Raw genomic sequence first — 13,325 nt, 5'->3', positions numbered from 1 at the left:
GAGGAGAAATAGAATGTGTTGAATTTGGAAGTGGAAAAACGGAAGAAATTATACAAATCAAGGCTAATTCATCTACACTCAGGCATTGTAAATTATCCCCTGTAAAAATAGAGGAGAGAAAGAATAAGGTCACTTGAAGATAATTTAAAAAATCCAATATTTAGGGCCTGGGTTTTGGAGAAACTGGTAATTTATATCCTTTTCCTCGGATGAGCAATTTCTATTTTCAGGGCCCTATTGCCTTAAACAGTGAAGAACTGAAGACCACTTCAAAAAAAGATATTTGGGAGAGGGGAGAGGTAAAGAGAGATGTTTTCTTTCATTTCCTGTCTTTCTTTCAATATTCAACTTATTGAAGTCCTGCATTTAAATGCTGATTGGTTTTTGCAAAGAGAGGGTCGAACTTTTCCCACTTGCTTCTTCCCTGCAATTTTCATTTTATATATTTGCAGTTTTTTGCCCATTGATTCGTCCATTCACCCATTTGGTCTTCTAAGTAAACCTTCTGTCCCTCTGTGCACCATTTTTGATAATGCAAAACCCACCCACCTTAGCAGAGTATGCTTCTCTACTGAGAAATTAGCAGACTAAATTTAATGAGACTTGAGGTTGTAAAAATTAGAGAGCCCATTAGGTATAGTGGTTAAGGCATCCAGCTAGAAACTGGGAGACTGTGAGTTCTAGTCCCACCTTAGGCTCAGAGCCAAGTGGATGACCTTGGGCCATTCAGTTTCTCTCAGCCCTAGGAAAGAGGCAATGGCAATTCACGTCTGAAAAACCTTGCCAAAGAAACTGCAGGGACTTGTTGTGGCCCGCCAGCAGAGCTGGCAGCAGAGTCAGACAATGAGGAGGTTGGGGAGGAACATGGGCCAGTCCTGAGGGCTGGGGAAGGCTCGGACGAGGGCTCTGCATCAGAGGCAGAGATGGGGCCAAGGCCTTCTGGCAGTGATCAGATGCCTATGGAGCTAGACAGCAGTGAGGCAGAGGAACAGCTGGAGCCTGTTCCCAGTGTGAACATGTGCAGAGCTGCCAGAAGAAAAGAACAGCTAAGAAATCAGGGTTGACTTGGGAGTGAATGGCCCCTCCCATAGGAAATAAAAGAGGAATGGGAGTGGGTTTTTGCAAGAAACAATTTGTTCATTTGTTTGCTTGTTCGTTCATTCATTCATTTCAGGAGTGCGAAGATCTGTCCGTGAATCTCAGAGACTCTGTGCCAAGTCTTTCCTTGCACTGCACTGTGTTTGGAAAATATTTACACAGCAGCTTTTCAAGCTAGATAAGGTCTGTGGTCATAAATTCACCATTGAAAGACTGTCTACCACGCCTTTGCTGAATGTGAATGAATGGAATTCACATTTGTTTAGTAAAAGGGGTTTTACCGGGACCAGGAATCTTTGTGCTTTTGGGGGTAGCATAGGTCAGAACAGGACTTCTCCGGGCAATCTCGGAAGCTGCGAAGGAATTAACATCACAAACAATTGCCACTCTAGGATGCCACACTTGCTCTCCTTAATGGCCCAGGAATTCCTTCTCCCTCCCAGGACATCACAAACAATTGCCGCTTTAGGATGCAACACTCACTCTCTTTAAGGGGCAGGGCATTCCAGAGTTATGCTGGAACACAGACACACACCTCAGGGATGTCTTATACCCCCAATATTTATTTCCAGAGGGCAAGTCATCTGTGTACCAAGTTTGGTTGAAATTGCTCGAGGTGCTCCAGCAGCAGCAGCAGCAGCAGAAGAAGAAGAAGAAGAAGAAGAAGAAGAAGAAGAAGAAGAAGAAGAAGAAGAAGAAGAAGAAGAAGAAGAAGAAGAAGAAGAAGAAGAAGAAGAAGAAAAGTAGGTAGGTAGGTAGATAGATAGGTAGATAGGTAGGTAGGTAGGTAGATAGGTAGATAGGTAGATAGGTAGGTAGGTAGGTAGATAGGTAGATAGGTAGATAGGTAGGTAGGTAGATAGATAGGTAGATAGGTAGATAGGTAGGTAGGTAGGTAGATAGGTAGATAGGTAGATAGGTAGATAGGTAGATAGTCCTTTCTACTTCTACAAATAGACCAGCTCCTTTAGCGTTGGAATCACAATGTTTTACTGGAAGGCAGCGAGAAAAATAAGGTGACCTGTGTAGCTGGCAGACTTTATGACGCCATGAAAAGACAAGTGGCTAGGGATTTAAGTTGTATGCCCTTGTGATGAGTTTGATGGTTTGTTTAGTTTCCCGTGTGCCTCTGAATCTGTGTGTATCTGGTCTTGAATTTTTATATCTACAGCTGGCAGGTAGAGCTGATCAGGCTGAATACGACTCAGGCCTACCTTACTTTTATTAGTCTCCTGTTACTCCATTCATATATAAACAGCACCTGTAACAATAAATCAACCTTCCTTGAAGATGGATACCAATAAGATGAAGGAAGGGTCAATGACCAGGTGAAATAAAATTGGCTTTGAAGGCCCTCTAAAACTCTATGAGGGAGAGAGCTTTGCGGATCTCTGGTAAACCATTCCAAAGTATGGGGGCTGATTTATAGCTTTTACTCCCAGGGGTTATTCTTTAATTGTTTTGGATAGCAGTATTTCGCGTTCTCTATATAACTTTATGGCCACTGCCTATGCAATTGTTAGGCATCAATAGTTTTACTGTCAAAGCCGTCAATTGTTTTTTTTTTAAAGTTATTGTTTATTTTTCACAGACCAAAATAAAAATATTGAATGGGATGGAACATGAATGGCATTTTATGATGCCTATCTTTTAAAAAAAATATTTTTATTGTTTACATATAAATATATTGGATACAATGTAATTGTCCTGGCATTGCCATAAAACAAAGGTAAAAACAAAACAACATATATACTATTTTAAACAGTGATAGTCAGTGGTGGGTTGCAGGCGGTATGCCCCGGTATGGGCGTAGTGGAGCCTACTTGGCGTGACCCGACAAATGCGCGAACGACGAAAGCACACCGACAAAACCGCAGCGCTAAAACCACGATGTCAAAAGCGCACCGACAACAGCGCGCTGACAAAAGCGTGATTTAAGTTAAGGTAAGGTTTAGGGTTAGGTTTAGGGTTAGGTTTAGGGTTAGGTTTAGGGTTAGGTTTAGGGTTAGGTTTAGGGTTAGGTTTAGGGTTAGGTTTAGGGTTAGGTTTAGGGTTAGGTTTAGGGTTAGGTTTAGGGTTAGGTTTAGGGTTAGGTTTAGGGTTAGGTTTAGGGTTAGGTTTAGGGTTAGGTTTAGGGTTAGGTTTAGAGTTAGGTTTAGGGTTAGGTTTAGGGTTAGGGTTACAGCGCGCTTCTGTCGGCGCACTGTTGTTGGCGCGCTTCAGCGCTCATTCATCGGCGCGGTTTTGTCAGCGCGGTTTTGTCACCACGGTTTAGTCAGGCGCGCTTTTGTCGTTCACGCATTTGTGGTGGAACCCCTACTCGGAGCACTGGATACGCTATGGTGCTCCGGAAGGCCTGCCCGCCCGCTCAAACTCCTTACCAGTCTTTTAAGTTTTCAGTGTTTCAGTGCACGTGCATGGTGCATACAGTCCCTGCGCAATGCTCCGCTGAGCAGCTGGAGCATCGCGGAGGCTTGCGGAGGCACCAAGACACATGCTTGCGCTGTGTACATCCATGTGGATGCCACCAGGCTCATTCCAACCATACTGGATCCGGAACCCACCACTGGTGCTGGTGTTGTACAGTAATTTCTGACCATCATATTCTAGTATATCAACTTATCTATCATTCTAATACCTACATAATATATATGTTGTCAGGTCTGCAGCAGTTCCTTTAAGGATCTTTGGCCTGACACACTCTCTCTTCTAGCTTCATCTTTAGTATGCCTTTTCATTAAGGGGGGGAAATAGCAAGGGGTGGAATGTGTTGTTTTAAAATCAAAAAATTCCTTTTTAGAAGCTCAAGGTTATTCTTTGTCTCCGCACCTCAACACCTGACCGGAACCAGCCGGGTAGAGATTCCAGCGTGGAAGAAAAAAAATTGGACCATGTGATGGATTTGTGAGTGTGGGGACAAGATCATGAACTTTCAACTGGGTGGGAATCCTAGGTAACTTCCAGAATTGGGATTCCACAGATGCGCTAAGATGTCTGACTTATTAAATTGGAACTTTAAGGATCGTGTTACCTTGGACTCTGATTTAATTCTGCATGATACTTGGAACGCTGACATATGTAGTATTTCTTTGCATGTCCACCTAACCTGGTTCTTTCTCATTCCAACTTTACCTCGTGTTTCTAACCATTGATAGATTCTACCCCATGTAGCATAGTATTCTGTATCTCCTTTATCTTTTATTTTTAGTGTTAGTCTGTCCATTTCTGCAAGGACTAATATCTTCCTTATTGCTGCCTCCTCTAAGGGGGTGTTTTCACTCTTCCACTTCTGCACATACATAATTCTTACTCCAGTCAAGAAGTGTAATATTAGGTATATTGTCCTTTTATCATAACCTTCTAATATATTGCCTATCTATTATACTGTCTATCTTGACTGAGATCCTGGGAGAGGCTTCCAAAAAAGACTATAGTTAGAAGTGAATAAGGAATTCAGAGAGCCAGGCATAATGGCTAAAGTGTTGGCCTAGAAACCAGGAGATTTGTGAGTTCAAATCCTGTTTTGGGTGTGAAAATTGGCTGGGTGACTTTGGGCCGATCACCAGGAAGCTGGGAGCTCCAGTTCTGCCCTAGGCATGAGAGTTGGTTTGGTGACTTGGGGCCAATCACTTACTCTCTCAGCCCAACCCACCTCCCAGTATTGTTGTGAACCCAGAGTCATTTAACAGTCAGAGATAGAAAGAAACACCCATCCTAATGGAACAAGCAATTAAAACTGGAAGACAAGGTGTCTGTATTTTCAGAGTTGTAGATATACAATATAGATATACAATAGTTCATCTAGTCATATTGCCTTTCTGGTTTACCTGGGAATGTCTACATCAGGGCAGAGGTGGTATTCAGCAGGTTCTGACCAGTTCTGGAGAACTGATAGCGTAAAATTTGAGTAGTTCGGAGAACCAGTAAATACCACCTCTGGCTGGCCATGCCCCCATCTATTCTCTGCCTCCCAAGTCCTAGATGATTGGGAGAGAATGGGGATTTTTGCAGTAACCTTCCCCTGCCACGCCCACCAATTCATGCCCACCAAACCATGCCCAGAGAAATGATAGTAAAAACTTTTGAATCCCACCACTGCATCAGGAATGTCCAACTCGTGGTCTGCAGCCCAGATGCATCACACACTGGCCACCCCCACTCCCATTTTAGTGAAGGGGAAAAAGTCACAAGAGGTCACATGACAACAATGTGAGACCACGAGTTTGATACCCCTGGTCTACATCAATCTTTCCTTTATCTTTTTCTTCTTCTTCTTCTTCTTCTTCTTCTTCTTCTTCTTCTTCTTCTTCTTCTTCTTCTTCTTCTTCTTCTTCTTCTTTGCCCTTCTTACTTTTTCTTTTAATTTCTTTCTCTGAGTTTAATTTGCATTTGTTTTTATTACCAAAATTTTAAAAAAACTTCAATAAGAGAGGAGGGGAGGGAGGGCAGAGAAAATGGCAAAGCTGCCAGCGCTAAATTTTCTCCACACAGGCTGAAATTCTTCAATCCAGAAACAGTCATATTACAGGATGTGTTTTTTCTGGTTGTTGTTGTTGTTGTTTTACCACAGGTATTTCTCTCTCTCTTTCTCTCTCTCCCCCCCTTTTCAATTGATGCTTCCCTCAAATTCCTCTGAATTCCATCCAAAAGGCAGTCACATCTGGCTGGGCTTGGCCTCAAGCTTTGTGTCTTCCCAACTAATAAGCTTTTTTTTGAACAACTTGTCAGTCAATTCCTTCAAATGAATCAACTGACAATGCAACCTAGGGAAATGAAGAAGGATTGACATTAAACAAGCGCAGGACCTGAAAGGAGAGAAAATTGCCTGTCTTGCCATCTTGATAACATTACGAATTCTTGAGAGTGACACTCTGCATTTCTTTGAAAGAAAGACAGACTGGGAAAAAAAGGTTTCTACTAGCCTAACCTTCACAGTCACAATTATTCCTCTTCCGCCCCCAAACACACATCCCACCCGAATTTCCTATGCACGAGAATAAAGATGGTTGTCTTAATACGTTTAGGCTATTCGAGGCAAAACAATCCAATCTGCTTCACCTGACCTCTGATGGTAAACATACATCTTATACATTAATAATGCAAAATAATTGACAACTTGTGGTATTTTCAAGGCATCTGACATTACCTGCACCTTAAAGTGGATTGCCTGCTGTAGGCTGCCAAATGAAGAGTTCCTAATATATCATGACATCATTATCATTATCCTGCATTTCCTTTATAACTTGATCCGGAGATGTTCATAGAGAAACCATGCATTGCATGCAGGCAAAAAAAAAGAGAAAGAAATTACTTGGCAAATGGCTGCCAAAAAAAGTGGGACTTGACAGAAAATCAACTTTAGCGAGTTCAATCTTTCCAATTGTAGACTGTCTAAAATGTAAGATGCTAGAGATGTCAACAATGTTACAATCCAACAACATTCTCCTGTGCTTTCTCTCTTCCTCCTCCCAACATCTCCCAAATAGAATGGCCTTTTACAACTATTTTTTTTTCAAGGAGAATTGAGGAAGAATCCAGCAAAGGATGTTTTTCCACCAGAAGGTGAGAAAATGATGCTTAAATCCTGGCTCCATTCAAACTCTGCACAGCCTGCTTTCATATCTATTTCCTTTCTTAATTTTCTATTACGGTGTACACCATAATCAAAATGGTTTGCAACATATTATAGTTCTGTGCTGAAGTTTTAGTCTGGTTTGTTAATTTTCTTTGTTTTTTAATGACCCTGTAATCCAGGGGTCCTCAAACTTTTTAAGTAGGGGGCCAATTCACGATCCCTCAGACTGTTGGGGGGGGCAGACTGGCTGGGGGTGTGTGGTTAGGTGGTCATGTGATTGCATCGCTGTGGCTAGGTGGTCATTTAACTGGGTGGGTGTGTCTAAGTGGTCATGTGACCAGGTGGGCATAGCCAATTTAGCAGCCCATTAAACAATACAAGAAAAATTGAACTTTAATTTGTTATGCTCCTGAGGGTGGAAAGCAGGTTAGTGAAGTACACCTCATATTCCAGTAACAAACAAACTGGTAAACCCTGATGCCATTATGCTGCTCTTTTTGAACACTTGAGATTTATGTATTTATTTGTTAGATTTCTATCCTACTTGTAAGTAACTCAAGGCAGCAAATATACCTAGTATTTTTTCATCCTCCTATTTTAACCATGACATCCTTTTGATGTGAAGTGGGTTGAGTGATTGGCCCAAAGTCCCCCAACCAGGTCAGGTGCGATGATCTCAAACAATAATAATCTTTTATGAGATTAAGTTATTACTTTCAGAAATCCCAAAGGTTTCGTAAACAATCAAAACAACCTCTTAATTCACTACTGGAGCCCTCACATTCTCTTAAGGGTAGCCTATTAAGAACTCACTGGAGAAGAGCCTAATGCTGGGAACGATTGAGGGCAAAAGAAGAATGGGACGGCAGAGAATGAGGTGGCTGGATGGAGTCACCAAAGCAGTAGGCGTGAGCTTAAATGGACTCCAGAGGATGGTAGAGGACAGGAAGGCCTGGAGGAACGTTGTCCATGGGGTTGCAATGAGTCAGACATGGCTTCGCAACTAACAACAACAAATGAGAACTAAGTACGCTTAGCAATGAGAGAATTCGAAGAATAGAATAAACCAGTATTTCTCAACTTTGGCAGTTGGACGATGAGTGGACTTCAACTCCCTGAAAATGGTATTTGTCCATGTATTTTACCAGGAAATATAGATAAGGCAGGCTCAGAAAGTCCCATTGCTGATTGGGGATTTCTGGGAGTTGAAGTCGATCCATCTTTGAGATGCCAAGATTGAGAAACCCTGGAATAAATCAAACTGGAAAAGAAAGTCATTCTTTTTTTCAGCATTCTGGAAGAGGGCATCGCCAGGAGACCATACTATGCTGCAATAGAATAGAATAGAATAGAATAGAATAGAATAGAATAGAATGGAATGGAATGGAATGGAATGGAATGGATTGGAATGGAATAGAATAGAGCTGGAAGGGATCTTGGAGGTCTTCTGGTCCAACCCCCTGCTCAAGCAGAAGACCCTATACCATTTCAGACAGGTGACTGTTCAGTCTTTTCTTAAAAACCTTCAGTAATGGAGCACCTAAAACTTCTGAAGGAATCTTCTGTTCCATTGGTTAATTGTCCTCACTGTTAGGAAGTTTCCCCTTAATTCCAGGTTGCTTCTCTCCTTGATCTTGCATTCTGGACCCGAATTTAGGAGGGGAGCCACAAAGCTCAGTTACTTCCACAAATGGTGGATTTTGGGGGAATGTTACACAGAAATAATTCTTTTTATGAGATATAACCCATTGTCTGGGACCTGTGGAACTGATGGAGAGATTAAACCCTTGCTTTGTAGGCTTCACTACCTGAGATTAAAAAAAAATGCTTGGTCATATTAGTTTCCATCTGTTGTTTTTTTGTCCTGCTTTCTGGTGCCTTGGAGAATAATTTCGTCGGCCTCCTCCGGGTTCCGTCCACCAGCCAATGCCACCTGGCTACTACCCGGGGGAGGGCCTTCTCTGTGGCAGCTCCGGCCCTTTGGAACGAACTCCCCGCAGAGATTCGGACCCTCACCTCTCTCCAGGCCTTCCGGAAAGCTGTCAAAACCTGGCTGTGCTGGCAGGCCTGGGGTTGATGAGTTCCCCTCCACTCTCGACTTGTATGGTTGTATAATTCTTGTTTATTTTAATCGCATGTATTGTGTTTTATGTTCCCTTTTCCCCCCTTTGAGTTGTTCGCCGCCCTGAGTCCCTCCCGGAGAAGGGCGGCATACAAATAAACTAAATCTTAATCTTAATCTTAATTTGACTCCCTCCTCTTTGTGGCAGCCTCTCAAATACTGGAACACTGCTGTATTGTCACCCTGAATTCTTCTTTTCTCTAGACTAGCCAAACCCAGATCCTGCAGTTGTTCTTCATATGTTTTAGTCTACAGGCCTTTGATCAACTTAGTTGCTCTTCTCTGAACTTTTTCCAAAGTCTCAACATCTTTATCAAGGCAAGATCAGGTGAGTCTTACAGACTCACTATCCCTAGCCTGTGAGTATTTGCGGAGAACAAACCAATCAGTAAGCTCTAATAAAACCATTAAAGTGACTGGGATTATTTTTTGCTACCCTAGATTAAAAGAAAAGTTGGCTTAAAGGAAGAAAGCAATTTAAGAACCCATGATCATCAAAGAAAAGCTCATCAGAATTTGTCTCCTGGTGACATTTATTTCTCATTAAGCAGAAGATTATTTTCAAACAATATGATAAAACTCATAAAAATAAAAGCTCCCTCCTGCCTCGTGCAGTCAGATTCTCATCAGTTAAAGGCGTTACAGTTGAAGGAGAGGGAACTGGAAATCAACTGGGACATAAATAGAGGACTCTCCAATGGGATAAGGAAAATGAAGCGGTGTGATTTTGCTTAGGGTAACATTTGTCAAGCTTTGAACTTAAGGCAAAAAAAAAATTCGCAATACTTTAATTGGAGCATGATCCATATCATTGGTTCACTGCATGTGAACGGAAAGCCTACAAATCACATTGTTAGCAACAAAATAACAACAACACACCCATAAACAGAATCTGTCTAGCGCCTGGGAAATCAGGCAGTTCATAGACATCAGGCAGTGTATAGAGATTTATTGTAAGCTTCAGCTCTCTACAAGAAAGCTGAACTACTAGTGGAAATTAGTGGGAGTTAAGAATAGAAATGTTTATGGAGATTCTCAGTCATCCAGGTCATGGTTGTCCCAAAAGTACTTTTTTCAAGAGGTAAATGGACTTTCTGGCTTTTCTTTGAATTTGTTTAGCTTCTCATCCAAGAAGCTTCTTCAGCTCTGTTTCACAAATGAGGTTTTGAAATAGCAATAGCAGTTAGACTTATATACCACTTCATAGGGCTTTCAGCCCTCTCTAAGCGGTTTACAGAGTCAGCATATCGCCCCCACAGTCTGGGTCCTCATTTCACCCACCTCGGAAGGATGGGAGGCTGAGTCAACCTTGAGCCGGTGAGATTAGAACCGCTGAACTGCAGATAACAGTCAGCTGAAGTGGCCTGCAGTACTGCACCCTAACCACTGCGCCACCTCGGCTCTTAATAGAGAGAATGGGACACATACTTCAAGAGCTGAACTCACTTCCACTAACTGAAGTATTGGAAAAGTTCACAGAATTTATAAAGAAGGCACAAATAACACAACACAACAAAGAATGACAGAAAGGCAAATTTTCAGAGCTGAAGAAGCTTCCTGGATGAGAAGCGAAATGTATTCAAAGTTCAGTTGCCTCTTGAAAAATGTACTTTAGGGTTAAGAATAGAAAGGAATTCAAAGTAGGTTGGACGTACATCTCTTGTAAGCAGGGACTCATGACTGATGACTCATCTGACTCCTCCCTCAGCTCAGCTGGTCATCTCCTACATAAATTCAGTCACACTGTTCACCAGTATTTCCTAACAGCTAACTAATAGAAGATTGTGGAAGGCATTCAGTTCACTATAAATTTATATTACAGTTTTAGATTATTACCCCTGCCAAATCCCCTCTGTTATCCTTGGGAATGGTTCTCCAAATGTTGTACTGCAAGGAAACAATAGTAATAGCAGTTAGACTTATATACCGCTTCATTGGGCTTTTAGCCCTCTCTAAGCGGTTTTACAGAGTCAGCATATTGCCCCCACAGTCTGGGTCCTCATTTTACCCACCTCGGAAGGATGGAAGGCTGAGTCAACCCTTGAGCTGGTGAGATTAGAACCGCTGAACTGCAGATAACAGTCAGCTGAAGTGGCCTGCAGTACTGCACCCTAACCATTGCGCCACCAACAAGACATTTCCTGCAAATAAAGCTAAACTGGACACCAAAATGTGTATATTAGAGGTTCTATGCCTGAAATAGGTTAGATTTCAGTATAAATCTATGTACGATTTTTTTTTAAAAAAATGTTCTTGAAGAGGTATAGAATTTAAACTGAAATCCATCTCTGAATGATACAGAAGATTATGATCTAGTGATCTCACCCACAGTTCAACGTCCAGGTGATGTTATGAGCATCTTCAGAAGGTCTCTTTTCCCATCGTCTGATTCTGTATCATTATATCACACTTGGACTGGACAGTTTTTCAGATAAAAAAGATAATAACTTCAAACAAAAGACTGTTCTCTGAAACCTTCCAAATAGGCAATTATCCTCTATAAAATAAGATGCATGGTCACTCTATTCTGTATATGAAATTGAAGATGTTTTGTTCTCTACTTCAAGCAGAAAATATCTTGTGTTGACCTTGAAAGTTATCCATGAAGAAAAGGCAGATATAGATCCCCCAAATCACTCCCAACATAAATTTTAGAAACAAAATGGCAGCTGTAGTTTCTATCATAATAAAAGGTAAAAGGTAAAGATTCCCCTCGCACACATGGGCTAGTTATTCCCAACTCTAGGGGGCGGTGCTCATCTCTGTTTCAAAACTGAAGAGCCAGCGCTGTCCAAAGACATCTCCATGGTCATGTAGCCGGCATGACTAAATGCTAAAGGAACATGGAATGCTGTTACCTTTTGACCAGTGGTGGGATACGACTGGTACGCCCCAGTACGAGCGTACTGGTGCCTGCTGGGAGCACCAGGAAACATTCCGTTCTGATGCTTCAGAGGGCCCACCCACCCACCCACCCACCCACCCTCCTTACCTGTATTTGAGCAAATCGGGGCTTACGCACATGGAGTGTACGGTGCCTGTGCGATGCTCTGCTGAGCAGCTGGAGTGTTGCAAAACATCACAGGCGGTAAGTACGTATGTGCGTGCTGCACGCATGCTGCACACGTACTTGTGGTGAACGCCCGGTCCCGTTGCACCGTACCACTTGCAACGGGATCTGGAACCCACCACTGCTTCCCACCAAAGGTGGTTCCTATTTTTCTACTTGCATTTTTACATGCTTTCAAACTGCTAGGTTGGCAGAAGCTGGGACAAGTAACAGGAGCTCACTCCGTTACACACTAGGGATTCAAACTACTGAAATGCCGACCTTCTGATCGACAAGCTCAGCCCCTGAGCCACCGCATCCCTTTCACTATCATAATAACCATAATTAAATCCTTGCCTGGCCTTAGTTCATTTCCTCTTTCTTTTCCCTTCCTCTTTCTTTCTTCTTCTTTCCTTTTTGTTTCCTTCCCTCTTTCCTTTCCTCTTTTCTTTTCTGCTTCTTCTCCTTCCTGGTTTCCTAGTTTGACCTCTCAATTATAAAATATATAAAAGTGACTGGGAGACAATGGGGTAGAGAGTTTGCTTTAAACAATCTTACTTGCCTTTTGAGATAGCTACGCAACAAAACTTCCAATTGTGTCCCATTGCTTTTATGATTAAATTGGACCTGCCAACATGGGGACAGGCTTTTGAAAGTCATTGATTTGTTTTTTTTTCGGATTCTTCATAATTGTTTTTGAAAAGGTCTTATTTTTTTTCCTCAGAAGGTACCTACTGATGTGAATAAAAATCCATCTAGTACTTTTGATAAATCAGTTGACAATCACAAGGGCCAAATTGGAAGTATTGAAAACAGGAAAAGGCATTTTGGGGGGTCACCCTTTCTAAAGTCTCAATCCTAGGAAGAATACGGCAATGGTAAACCACTTCTGAAAACCTTGCCAAGGTAGAAATCAATAATTATTGAGATGCAACCTTATTTTCTCCAGATGTTTTATATTTCAACTTTTATCATCCCTAACCAGCTCAGAGTTGTGATCTAAAACCTGGGTGGAGGGCAGAGGTGGGTTCCTACCAGTTTGCACCTATTCGGTAGAACCAGTTCGTCAAATCTACCGAACCGGTTAGAAGAGGTTCCACCAGTGGACCCAGAAAGCAGGCCACACGTACAGAAGAGGTTCCAAAAGTTTTTGAAACCCACCACTGGTCCTTGGATATGATTATTCTACACTATCATGCTCATATTTATAAAACTCAGTGCCTCTGTGAAAGGTAAGGATGACTACTGCGTTTGTGGTGCAATCAGAACATTGCGTGTGTTGAAATTGTTTTAACGCAAACCAAAGATGCCTTTTAAAAAACAAGTTTACATCATATTCTTATGCATGCCAGTGCTGTGTGTGAGGTAATTTAAGGTGGTTCTGACAGGTGTTGTCGGCATCTTCATATCCGGTCACATGGGTGGCAAGCCACTCCCATCCAGTCACATGGGTGGCAAGCCACTTCAATCCGGTCACATGG

The sequence above is a fragment of the Thamnophis elegans genome, chromosome 13, assembly GCF_009769535.1.
Source record: "Thamnophis elegans isolate rThaEle1 chromosome 13, rThaEle1.pri, whole genome shotgun sequence".
NCBI classification, from domain to species: Eukaryota; Metazoa; Chordata; class Lepidosauria; order Squamata; family Colubridae; genus Thamnophis; species Thamnophis elegans.
This window is presented reverse-complemented; position numbering follows the sequence as displayed.